Here is a 13,880-nt window from a genome sequence, read left to right as displayed (position 1 = left end):
TAGGAGGATGTCACATTCAATGCACCATCTTGAAAGCAGAGCCTGGGGCCTCCCCAGATACAGATCTGATGGCATCTTGATCATAGATTCCCCAGCCTCCAGGACTGTGGCAATAAATTTCTCTTCTTTATAAGTTTCCTGATCTGTGTTATTTTGTTATAGCAGCACAGATCAAGACAATGATTAGAATCATTTTCAATAAAAAATATTCATGGAAATATTTTAATCCATCTAAAAAGGGTAGCAAATATATATAATGGAAAGAAAGTCAGATTAAAACTGTAGAAGGCCTATTTGAATGGCCAGGGTTTATTGTTGTTTGTTTTTGTACTGGGGATGGAACCTAGGGGTGATTTACCACTGAGCTACATTCCCAGCCCTTTATATTTTTTTATTTTAACATAACTATTAAAAGAATACTAGAAAAAAAAATCTTAACATTCTTGAGGTTAAAAAACAAGTGCTATAAATGAAAAAAAATTTAAACTAGGAAATATTTGCAGTATATAAAATAACATTGAAATTTTAATATGTAAATAGTGCTCATAAATCAATGAGACTGAATACCAACAGAAAAATGGGCAGAGTTAAAAAAAACATTAACAAATGAGCATTTGAAAAATATTTTAAAACACACTCATATTCCAAAATGAAGACTATGAAAAATAATATTTTTAATAATCAAAAAGGCAAAGGTTTTTTTCAGGAGGAAAAAGAGAGAAACTTTGCTGGTAAGTCATATAGTAAGATGTATCAAAATCCTTAAAAATATGTCCTCAACTATTCTGCTTTTTTGCAATTTATTCCCATTTTACTTGAGAAAATTCACAGAAATATAATATACAGATATTCATTTCACTGTTTATCACAGAAAAATAAGAATGTATATAGTCAAAATGTTAGTGTGTATTTAGATAATTTGATTATAGTATAATATATAGATACCTAAAACAATTATGTAGAAGAATCTATCATGAAACAAAAAAGGTATAAAACGTAAAAACAGTTACCCAGTAATTTGTTCATGTGCTCATTTTTCTCTCTATGCCCCAACAGACATCTAGTTTCTCTGTCTTGACCCCTGCTCCCAAAGGGGCTGACCCCTAGGAGTTGATCTCTGGTTAACAGCTAGAGATGGATGGTGAAAGTTAGAGGCAGATATGAAGGTTCGGGGTGGAGAGAAGTCAAGGTATCTCTGCCCACTCCCTGCCTGCACCCAATTCTAACAGGTGCCGAGTCCTCTTCTAGACTCCCATGTACAGTCTTACTGTGATTCACCTCTCCTCAACCTTTGGTAATGCTTCTTCCTCCCCTTTTTCCTTCAGTTCTAGGGATGATCAAGGCTTTCCACCATTGGAAGGCTTGGCTTCCTTTTCAGAACTTACTGAGTTCATGACATGGCCCACAGTTCTCTCCAAAATCCTAGTCCAGTGCCTTCTGTTTACTGTTAAAACTCCGAATGACAGGCTGGGGCTGGGGCTCAGTGGTAGTGCACTTGCCTGGCATGTGTGAGGCACTGGGTTCGATTCTCAGCCCCACATATAAATAAATAAATAAAAGTCTATCAACAACATATATATATATATATATATAAACTCCAAATGACAAAAGACAATCTAATCTGACTTTGTAATATATGCATATTAATTATCTGTTGCTACATAACAAACTACCCCAATACTTGACAGCTTTTAAAAAACATACATTTATCATATCAGAGTTTCTGTGGGTCTGAAATCCTAATGGGACTTAGCTAGGAGGTTCTATGGGCTCAGAGTCTCATGCATGACATCATTCTCATCTTCAGGCTCAAACAATGGAGGGTCTACCAACAAGCTCACTCATATACATTGGCAAGATTCACTTCCTCATAGGATGGTGGGCTGAGGTACTCAATCTCACACAGCCTGCTGATGGAAGGCCTCCTCAGCCCTTTGCCACAAGGGCTTCTCCATACAGGGGCTTGCCACATAGCATCAGAGTAAGTGAGCAACCAAGAGACAACAGCTAAGATAAAAAGCCATTTGTTTTTGAAGGATTGGCATGAGCTTTGTAATGTTTTGAACAACCAATAAAAAAAATAAAATAAAATAAAAGCCAGTCCTGGGCCAAACATTGATTGCAGCTTAATGATAGGACATGTGCTTGGCATGAGAGAGGCCTGGGGTTAAAACCCCAGGCCCCACCCAAAATAAGCCCTGTAACCTAATCTCTGAGTGACATCCCATTGTTTTTGCCACACCACACTCAGAGGATTCTAGTAGGACAAGAATATAGCAGGAGGAATCATTAGATGCCATATATAGCTTATAGATAACAACAAAAGAAAATCTGTGTAAAGACTGGTTACCTCTGTGTATATTAAAATGATGCATGCTAGCCTGGCACAGTAATCCATGCTTGTAATCCCAGCCACTCAGGAGGTTGAGGCAAGAGGATTGCAGGTTCAAGGCTAGCCTGGGCAACTTAGTGAGACCCTGTCTGAAAATAAAATAAAAGGGCTGGGGCTGTCGCTCAGTGCTAGAGTGCTCACCTCGCATATGAGAGGCCCTGGGAGTGGGGGCAGGGCTCAATCCCCAGTACTTGGGGGAAAAAAAGCATCTGTTTTCTTTTCCCCTTATGGGCCATTTTTGATAAATAGTTATTACCACTGTATCATATAAGTCTTCTGTTGCCGACCTGTGTCGAGCTGACAGCCACTCAACACAATGCTGCTTCATTTCTCAACCTTTTCCATGAGCAGATTGAAAGACACCTGCCTAGACTTCACAAAGAGTGGTTCAATTATCTTCCATAATTGAATGTTGTTCAGTATTTGACCCAAAATGAAGCTATGACTAGGTTTCCAAGACCTACAGAACAATAACCAGGAATAAAATGTTGTTTGGCTAATTTTCACATTCTCTGACAAAGATCTCCACTCTAAAACCTGGTGCTCTGGACATTGACTGCCCATCAGGTTCACAATCCTGTCTCACTGAAATGTGACGGAGAAGTGCCCTTGCTTTAATTGTTCCCCTCTATTGAAGTGGTAATGGGTAATTATAGGTCACCCTTGTGACACCTGACAGAGTATGACTGGCAAATGATTTTTCTCAGACTCTATCATTATATTCAAGGACAACTGTGGCTATTTTCCTCTGTAGCCCAGGAAATAAAGAGAAAATAGAAACAGGGCTTGTGATTTACCTGTAAGTCATGTAAATAAATTTGAACAAATATGTCCCCCACTGTGGGACTGGGGCCGAAGCTCCATGGTAGAGTGCTTGCTTAGCATGTGTGAGGAACTGGGTTCAATCTCTAGCACCATATAAAAATAAAAAATTTAAAAAATGCCTCCCATTGAGGTGTGTCCATCAGTATAGCATCATACAGGATCATTTCATTCTTAGTCTTTCAGCTAAGCCTAAATAGGAGTTTTTATTATTTTTTTCAAATTAATTTATTCCATCAGAAAGTGCTAAATACCAGCTGTTTGTTTATAAAAGCTTTTTGTTATAAATGTCTTACCTTCTCAACTTGACTTTTTACCCTGGATCCACTGTCCTTGCAGTCTGCTGATTAAGAAGACTAGATCTTGTCCACCTTGTTTACCCAGAATGCCCAAGCTATCATTAGTCCCTTCAGAGACTCTCCTCATCTCCTCCTCTACAAAACACCTTGGTTTAGGTATTATTTAATGGCTCAAACAGTCATTTAAAAAACCTATTAGCTAGCCACTGTAGCTCACGCCTGTATCCCAGTGACTTGGGATGCTGAGGAGGGAGGATCACAAGTTCAAAGCCAGCCTCAGCAATTTAGCAAAGCCCTAACCAACTCATATTTAGAGACCCTGTTTCTAAATAAAATATAAAAAGGGACTAGGGAGGTGGCTCAGTGGATAAGCCACTGAGTGGGTTCAAACTGTGGTACAAAAAACAACAACAAAAAAAGCCCCTAATGATTCGATATCCCAATTCTCAGTTCACAGTGACACTCCTTTAGAAGAAACTGTAACCATTTTATGTTAGGCCCTATCCAAATGACTGATTTACAAACCCTATACTTTCTCAATTAGCCCAAACTGCCACCCTATGAATTGTTACAAGTCTAGAGTCCTGGTTTCTGAAAGGAAAACAATAAATGCCAAGAGGAAGTGATTGCCATTTTGGAAGACAGTTTGGAGGTTTCTTACCAAAGTAGACATCGTTCTTACCAAATGACACAGCACATTGCATTCCTTGGTATTTACTAAGATAAGCTGAAAATTGATGACCACACAAAAATTTGCACATGGATGACTAAAGCAGCTTTTATGTTAAATGGAAAAACCTGGAAGCAACCAAGAAATCCTGCTGTAGGCAAATGGAAAACTGAGCTGTGATCATCCAGACAGGGGATACTATACAATACTGTTATGGTTTGGATCTGGAATGTCCCCCGAAGACTCATGAGTTAGAGGCTTGGTCCCCAATGCAGCTATGTTCAGAGGTGGGGCTTTGGGCAGATGATTGGATCATGAGGCCTCTGACCTCATCAGTGGATTAATCCATTGGTAGCCAAATGGACTACTGGAAGGTGGTGGAAACTGCTGGCAGGTGGGCCATGGCTGGGGAAATCCATCTCTGAGGCATGCCCTGGACCCATCTACACACACCTCCCTCCCTCCCCGCCCCACTCCTTCCTGGCTTCCAGGGGCAGAGCAGCTTTCTTCCACCAACCTTTCCCCAGGAGGTTCTGCCTGAGTTCAAGTCCAAAGCAATGGAGCCAGCCAACCATGGACTGAGACCTCTGAAACCATGAACCAACACAAATCTTACCTCCTCTAAGTTGTTCTCCAACAAAGTTGTATTTGCCACAGGGGTGAAAAGTTGACAAAAGTGAGTTAAAGCCATGAAAGGACATGGAGGAAGCTTAAAACACATTAAGTGAAAGAAATCAATCTAAAGATCAATGCTTACCAGAGATTGTGGGGAGAGATGATATGGGAAGAGCCCAGAGGATTTTTAGGGCAATGAAACTATACTGTCTAGTGCTACTGTGATAGATGCATATCATTATACATTTGTCAAAACTCAGTGCACAACACCAGGAGTGATTTACCCAATGTAAACAATGGAGTCTGGGCGATAATGATATTTCAATTCAGGTTCATCAACTGTAATAAATGCATCCTGATAAGGAATGCAATTAGTTGGGTAGGAGGGGTTGTGCATATGTGGTGACGTGGGGAATAGGGGAACCGTGTACTTTCTGATCAATGCTACTGAGAGCCTCAAACCACTCTAAACAATTTTTTTTTTAATTAATGAAGTTATTTCACTATTTCTTGAGATTCCCAAAGATAACATCCCTTAGCCAAATTCCATCCTTGACAGGCGCAGTGGCACACACCTGTCATCCCAGTGGCTTGGGAGGCTGAAGCAGGAGGATCAAGAGTTCAAAGCCAGCCTCAGCAACTTAGCAAGGCCCTAAGCAACTCATTGAGACCCTGTCTCTAAATAAAAAAATAAAATAAAAAGGGCTGGGGATGTAGTTCAGTGGTTAAGCACCCGCTGGTTCAATCCCAGGTGCAAAAAAACCCCCCAAAAAACAAAAACATCGATCCATCCTCCCTCTACCCAAGGAGGGGAAAGGAAGAGAAGGAATGAAGAAAAGGACAAAGAAAAAGAGGGGAAGTATTAGGATTTGGATATGAGATGTTTTGCCCAAAGTCCTGTGTTACTGCAGGATGTGGAAATTATGAAAGCTGTAACCTAATCAGTGGATTAATAAATTTGATGGAGCAATAATTTGAAAAGATCCTGTACCAGGTGATACCTGTTGTCAGGTGGGGCGTGAGTGGAGGAGGGGGGCCACAGGGGTAATGCCTGAAAGGGCTGCATCTTCCCTGTGGCTCCTTCCCTTCTGTTTCCTGGCTGCCATTAGCTGAGCAGCCTTCCCTCCGCCTCCCAGTGCCCCTTCACCACGCTGTTCTGCCTCAGATCTGGTCCAGAGCAATGGCATCAGCTGGCCATGAACTGAGACCTCAGAAACCATGAGCCTGAGTAAGCTTTTCCTCCTCTCAGTTGTTCTTGTCAGGTATTTCACAACACAAAACTAACACAGTAAGATAATGTAAGAAAATAGAAGGATCGTGTCTCTGCTCCACTTTTTTTTTAAAATATCTTTTTGTAGTTGTAGATGGACAGAATGCTCTTTTATTTTATTTGTTTATTTTTCTGTGGTGTTGAGGATTGAACCCAGTACCTCAAGCATGCTAGGCAAGCGCTCTGCCACTGAGCTACAGCCCCAGCCCTCTGCTCCACATTTTAAACTTCCTACAACCCACTGTTCATCCACAAATATACAGATAAACAAAATGTAGCACGAACATTTATACCTTCTATGGGATGCTGTTCAGCCTTAATAATTGCCAGTTATGGTGGCACACACCTGTAATCTCAGCAGCTCTGCAGGTTGAGGCAGGGGGATCACAAGTTCAAAGCCAGCCTCAGCAACTTAGCGAGGCCCTAAGCAACTAGGTGAGACCCTGTCTCTAAATAAAATATAACATAGGACTGGAGATGTGGCTCAGTGGTTGAGTGTCCCTGAGTTCAATCCCTAGTATCCCCCCATACACACACATGCACAAAAATAAATGTAAAGATACCCTGCCACATGCTATAACATGGATGAACCTTGAAGACATTAGGCTAAATGAAATAAGCCAGATACAAAAAGACAAATTTTATGTGATTCCACATATACGAGGTACCTAGAGTTGTCAAATGCAGTAAAATTGTTACTGGAATCAAGAGTTCTTCTGCTCACTGCTCCACCAAAGCAGGGAAGACAGAGTTGGTGGAAGAAAACCAGTTTATTAAGTCTGTGTTGTCTTGAATCTCCCTCTCTGGAAGGCTCAGGGGTGCAAACAGCTTTTTATAAGAGGAAAGGGGGTACTGTGAGACACAAAGCAGTAACTATGCATATATAGATTTAGCTAGGCCGTGCTAGCCACAGAGTACATTACAATTCCATTTTCCAACCCTTCCTGGCATCTGCCCAGGCTTTGGGGCCAGTTTCTCAGTTTCCATTCTCAGACTGGGGCAACTCTGGTTGCAGAAAAACAATGCATCAGGAAATTGGGGAGTTTGGGGCTGTTAATTTCCAAGGGGCTCTGTTACAGAATGGTGGCTTCCAGGGGTTTGGGGGAGGAGAAATGGAGAGTTTATTGTTTACTGTTTACCAAGTTTCTGTTAGAGAGGATGAGAAGATTCTGGAGATAAAAGCACAACAAGGTGAATGTACTAAAAAACTTCATTCATACTGTTGAACTGTACAGTTAAAGAGGTTCTGTGCGCGTATGCGTGCTGGGGATCTAATGCAGGGCCTCCTTCATGCTAGGCAAGTGCTCTACCAGTGAGCCACATCCCCAGCCCATTAAAATAGTGATTTTTATATTATGGACATTTGTCACAATTGAAAAACACATTTTCTTCATGGGAAGTAGAACATATTTAATGTATTTAATTTCAAAGATGAAGAGGTTTTTAGTATCATCAAAAATACTTGACATATGACATTCTTTAATCAATAAATAATAGAAGTTCTCCTATCTCCTTCAATACCATGTGCTTCCTAGTTAAACTTGCTGGAGGGAAGCAGCAACTAGTGAAAGGCTCTGTGTAAGAGCCACAGGAAAGGATGCTATTTGCACGTATGAACATGCCACAATGAAACCCGTTATTCTGTATAAAATACACTAATAAAAAAAACTATTTTTAAAAAGTAAGAGAACCACAGATTGCAGCCACATCAATGATAATAGCAGCACAATTCACAATAGCTAGACTATGGAACCAACCTAGGTATCCCTCAATAGATGAATGGATAAAGATCAATGGAATATTACTCGAGCTTTAAAGTAGAGTAAAATTATGGCATTTTCCAGTAAATGGTTGGAGTTGTAGAATAGCATGCTAAGCAAATTAAGCCAATCTGCAACATGTACACTAGAAAAATTAAATTTTATCCCATCTATGTATGATATATCAAAGTACATAAATGCATTCCACTGTCATGTATTAAACTAATTAAAACAAATTAAAAATTAGGTAAAGGAGATTCTGAGCTAGCAAACTCTGAAAAAAAAAAAAAAGAGAACCACAGGACTCCAGAAAATTCACCAATATGGACTAGCCTAAAAGAATGATAGGTATTATTTTGAATTTCCCTTCACCAGCTCCCTCACCAGTGTGTTTTTATATCAGGCTTAGTTTGCCATTTTTACTTTCACCCTTGCAAACCTGGGGCACTGGTCTTTTTATTTATTACCTTCTGTCAAACAAATAGCAGGCCTCCACTGAAAAGGGCAACATCTTTTACTCTGAGCCACCAGGATGCATTCTAAATGAACACATTAGGCTAAAATGTTATAGGCCAACCATTCATCTTCTTGATCTTTCTCCCAGTGAGTCCATTTACAGTTCAAAAGGATTGCTTTTAAAAGAGTGAATGAGATGGTGCCATAGTAATCCTGTAATCCCAGTGACCCTGGAGGCTGAGACAGGAGGATTGTGAATTTGAGGCCATCCTTAGCAACTTATTGAGACCATGTCTCAAAATTTTAAAAAAAAAAGTGTCACAGGAGAGTGGGGAACCGAAGTTCCAAACTCAGTTACTCTACCCCCATGAAAGAAAATTTAAAGTCAGATGTGAGAAGCCAAGCACGAGAATTGAATGGCGTGTCCTCTGCAAAAATAGATAAATAAATAAATAAAATGAAGGTATTGTGCCCAACCACAACTAAAAAATAAATATTTTAAAATTTTTTTGAAAAATGCAGGGACAATGTCAAGTTCACCACTGTATCCTCAGGGCCAGATACATTGTACAAGCTCATCTGTTGGAATGCAGGAGAGAAGAAAGAGCAAAGAGAAGAAGAGGATGAAGGAGACCACAACTGCATCTTCAACTTTGTAAAAAAAGCTTATGTGTGCTGAAAAAATCAATGGAACCATTGATTTCTTAATCCTGAATGCTGAGGACCGGCCAAGGAGGCTGAGCCTGACTTGTTCTCTGGCTAGCCCAGCCTAGCTAAATCTACACACAGATATCACCTGGCTTTGGTTTCTCCACATTGTAACTGCTTCCTGTAGGACCACCAGAGAAAAAAAACCTAGCTGCTTCTTTCCAGTTTAATCAAACTGCATAAAATTCATTTTTCCTTTTTACATCAGGTGCTTATTTCCTACCCAGGTGGGAGGCAGAAGACAGCCACTTGGGAGCCACCTATTTCTCTGGCTTGGCTGACTGTCCTATAGGCATCCAAGACTCCCACAGACCCAGGCTTTGTACTGAAATTTTCAAGGTATTCTTTCCCCCAGAAAAGTACTGCTCCTACATTTGTTCCTTGTTCTCTATTTGCAGAGGACACGCCATTCAATGCACACTTGTAATCCCAGGAGCTTGGGAGGTTAAGGCAGGAGGATTTTAAGTTTAAAGCCAGCCTCAGTAACTTAGCAAGGCCCTAAGCAACTAACCAAGAGCCTGTCTCAAAACAAAAAGTATAATGGTCTGGGGATGTGGCTCAGTGGCTAAGGGCCCTCGGTTCAATGCCTCGTACTGCCCCCCACCAGGAAAAAAAAAAGTGCAAGAAAACTAAAATGAAGTCAGCCTGGTTATTGACCCCAGCACCCATATGAACATAGGACTGCCTTGTAGATGAGCTCTCCTGAATAGGATGGTCGCCATGAGGGTTATGAAGAGGACCAGGGTCAAACACTGTCCCTCCCAATGAGGAGGAGGAGTCAATTATACGATTGGTCTAAGATTGCAGAAGGTGGAACCCAGTTCTCCAGGCAAACATCAACAGTAAACATTTACAACAATTGGAATACAGAGGATATCAATTTGCAATATGGGTTTCTCACAAGACAGCTTGTGAATTCCATGTGGCAATCTCTTTCTTAATTTTCCTGATCCCTGGGCTCTGCCAGAGTTCAATGCCATTTGCCTGCCATGATTTCCTTTAAAAAGGGGGGGGCATGCTGCTCTCAGAAATACAACTGCTTTCAACCAGGACAATGAGAAATCAGTCTGTCATAACCCAGCTGGCAACAGATTGGCCATGTCACAAGAGCAAGAAATCATCTCTCCCTTAAAAAATCATTATGATGATCAATGAGACCGACTCTACGATGCTTGCAGATACAAAATGGGACACTCAAGGAAGAATCTAAACTTTTCATCTTAGTAAAGCTTGAGAAAGAATGATTATAAATAAAAGTTTCCAGGGGCTGGGGATGTGACTCAAAAGTAGAGTACATGTGTTTGATCCCCAGCATCACTAAATAAATGTTCTCATTTATTTAGTAGAATAACAACAGTAAAATTGCCTTTAATGAACAAGCAAGCCACTTGCAGAATAAAAGCAGGTGCATTAACCCTGAGAATAAGAGAGAATAAGTGAGAATATTACTGACTAATCCTTCGGAAACAAAGACATTTTCTACAATGTTTTCTATGTAATGTCCTCACACACAAATAATCCGTATAAAAATAAGCATCGGTAAGTACTCAGGAAGTCCTGGGTCCCCAGTATAGGAGATTTAATGGACTTTTTTTGGAGGGGTAGAGACAAGTCTCAGGTCTCTCTATGTTGCTGAGGTTGGCCTTGAACTCCAGGGCTCAAGCAATCCTCCCCCCTCAACTTCCTAAGTAGCTGGAACTATAGGCCCTTGCAACCACACCTGGTTTATAAAGGATTTTTAATTCTTGGGAAAATGACCTCAGTTTTATTAATAAAATATTTGTTTCAACAGTTGATCAATAACAACAGTTGATGATCACCTCTCTCTCCCACCTCTACTTCTCAAATTTGATTATAGTCCTGTGCAAGAAACATTGCAATAGGAAAGAAATTAGGACAAGTGTTATCATAAGGATTTAAACTCACAGGGAGCTGCTGCACATGCCTGTAATCCCAGTGGCTCAGGAGGCTGAAGCAGGAGGATGGAGAGTTCCAATCCAGCCTCAGCAATTTAGTGAGGCCCTAAGCAACTCAGTGAGACCCTGTCTCTTAAAAAAATATAAAAAAGGCTGGGGCTGAGGCTCAGTAGTTAAGCACCCCTGGGTTCAATCCTCAGTACCAAAAAAAAAAAAGATTTAAACTTAAATTGCTAACTGTGTTTCTAAAATATATATTATATGCTTCTTTACAAAATATTCTCAATGCACAATGAGATTAATTTACAATGAGGAAAAAAAGTTTGGCCTATGCATTTATTCACATGAAAGTCTACAGCATCTTCAATTGTTTTAAGATAGAATTTGGAGATGAGGCCCATGATTTTGTACAACACATACAAATACAAATCTTCTTCATCAAGATTTGTGTAGGGGCTGGGGTTGTGGCTCAGTGATAGAGCGCTTGCCTAGCACATGTGAGGCCCTGGGTTCAATCCTCAGCACCACATTAAAAAAAATGAATAAAATACAGCTATATAAAAAAAAAGTTACTTCATTTTTAAAAATGGATTTGTGTAGAATGTTGTGAATAAAATAAAATTACAGTTAAATGTTGTGAATAAAATGTTAATATCAGGATTGTGCTGAACTAAGAACTGCCTTTGAAATGAATTTGGAGCCAGGCAGAGTAGCGCATGCTTGTAATCCCAGCGGCTTGGCAGGCTGAGGCAGGAAAATCCAGAGTTCAAAGCCAGTCTCAGCAACTTAGTGAGTCCCTAAGCAACTCAGGGAGACCCTGTCTCCAAATAAAATATTTAAAAGGGCTGGGGATGTGGCTCAGTGGTTAAGTGCCCCTGACTTCAATTCCTGGGAAAGAAAGAAGGAGAAAGAGAAAGAGAGAAAGAGAAAGAAAGCAATAAAGAGAAAGAAAGAAAGAGAGTAAGAGAGAGAGGAAGGAAGGAAGGAAGGAAGGAAGGAAGGAAGGAAGGAAGGAAGGAAGTTAAGAATTTGGAGACTATTCCATTGGAAATGAGATTCAGATTTATGTGAGAGGTTGCATCTGCCTTATTTGCTGTAAAAACCCCTAATTATTGGAACTGTACTGAATGTGGTAAAGCCAAGAACTGGACTGGGATGGTCTAACGGATTCGTGGGAATTGAGGCTGCAGTTTCTCTGTGTTAAGGTAGCACAGATGCACCTTGAAGGTAAGGCAGCTATACCTGCCCTCTGTAGGGAAGAAGTGTCAAAAATCTGGGCATTTGGGCAGCAAATGGTATTCCAACAAGACCCAGAAGCTGTACCTAGGGTCCTGGATCCATCTAAAAAGCTAAAAAAAAAAAAAAAAAAACTGGGGTTGGAGCTCAGTGGTAGAGCACTTGCCTAGCCCATATGAGGCACTGGGTTCCATCCTCAGCACCACATAAAAATAAATAAATAAAGGTAAAAGCTAAGACGAGATGTTAATTATGTTTTAAAACCTATTGGGTTTTTTGAGTCTGGTTGCCACATAGAAACTTAAGTATGTTAACTAAGTCTCCCTTTATTCTGAAATGTCCTCTATTGCTTTACAGTAACTTTATTCATCTTGCAAAAATAATACTGACCCTTTGTAGGAGGATTTTCTTATAAAAGAAATACTGTGCAGTACTCTACAGGCGGTACATCCCATGGCACTGAGGTGTGTCAAGTACACTGAAGTCCGTGTGAATGTTTTACAGGCTTTTTACTGTATAGATCCAGGGGACAATAATTATGTCACAGTCTATGCAAGTGGCAGTCTTTCATACTGCCCAGTACACAATCTACATGTTCATGTGTGGCTGCCCTGGGTCTAAGCCAGTCTGAACTTTTCTAGCTCTAAAATGGACCCAGCCTCAGAATAGAAAAGGTAGAATTCTGCAGTAGATACTGTATTGCACAGCCCCAAATCCTCTTGATTCACCTGAGTTCACCTGTGGCTACAGGAGACAATCCCAGACATATTGAAAATGTCCCATCTCTGGAACTGGTACTTCTCACCCTGTCTACATGGGCTGCACCATGAGAAGTTTGCAGCACAATCAAGATTTTATGTTTGTTTCAGATAGTTTCTCAAATATGAGGCTTGAAACCCTGCTACGCTGTGTACAGAAAAATATTGTTCTCTACTTTCTGATTTGTGCTTTCAGGGTTCATGTTCTCCAGAATCTACCTGCCGTGGTAGTTTGTCTTTGTCTTGGGTAACAGCATAGATGAAATCCAAATTAGGACAGATGCCTTTATGAACAAATGGTCTTAGCTGGGTATCATTGAGTGTTGGCCCATGGTTAAATATTTGCTGACTGAATGAAGAAATTATTCAAACAAAGGGTCAGACGTGGTCTCCATGGATCAGAAAGGTGGAAGTCAAAATGAAACACGGGGCACCAGGTGCAGTGGCACACACCTGTAATGCCAGCAGCTCAGGAGGCTGAGGCAGGAGGATCACAAGTTCAAAGCCAGCCTCAGCAAATCAGCGAGACCCTAAGCAACTCAGTGAGACACAGTCTCTAAATAAAATATAAAACAGGGCTGGGGATATGGTTCAGTGTTTACGCACCCCTGGGTTCAAACCCTGGTACAAAAGGAAAAAAAAAAAAAAAAACATTGGGCATTCCTCATGTGCATGTGTGACACATCCCTGAAAATTGTCTGCCTTGAAATAATCTAGTTTGGAGACAATAGCTAGACCCATGAGTGCATTTGCTTCCTAATCAGAAAAAAAGATAGAAGATTCTGGGGACAGGGAATTTTAAATTCATGTCTATGTTGTTTAAAAATTATGCTTTTATCTCTGAGTCTCAACACCACTTTTACTTTGTAATTTGAAGAGGAATACATGTTCAAGGAGTGTGAAATTAATACAGCACATGCACAGTCTCAAAAAATAAACATGAAAACCTTTTTGTTGCACATCACTAGCTTCATTCAA

At 40.4% G+C, this 13,880-nt stretch overlaps 1 long non-coding RNA gene across 9 annotated transcripts in view; it reads left to right on the top strand.

Annotated features, from left to right (window-relative positions):
• LOC110599118 (uncharacterized) overlaps positions 1-13,880 on the top strand; it is an 82,472-nt gene that overhangs the window by 4,752 nt on the left and 63,840 nt on the right. For 2 of the 9 annotated variants that reach the window (XR_013434529.1, XR_013434521.1), the window contains exon 5: positions 8,807-13,861. The exons of 6 other annotated variants lie outside the window; for them this stretch is intronic. This is a non-coding gene — a long non-coding RNA (uncharacterized LOC110599118). Of the gene's footprint in view, positions 1-3; positions 4,146-8,806; positions 13,862-13,880 lie in introns of those variants that run through there. One more of the 9 variants, XR_013434527.1, reaches the window with a different exon arrangement.

This window comes from Ictidomys tridecemlineatus, chromosome 2 (genome assembly GCF_052094955.1).
Source record: "Ictidomys tridecemlineatus isolate mIctTri1 chromosome 2, mIctTri1.hap1, whole genome shotgun sequence".
NCBI lineage: Eukaryota > Metazoa > Chordata > Mammalia > Rodentia > Sciuridae > Ictidomys > Ictidomys tridecemlineatus.
The sequence above is the reverse complement of the archived record's forward strand: the minus strand, read 5'-3'. Positions and strand labels throughout refer to the sequence as shown.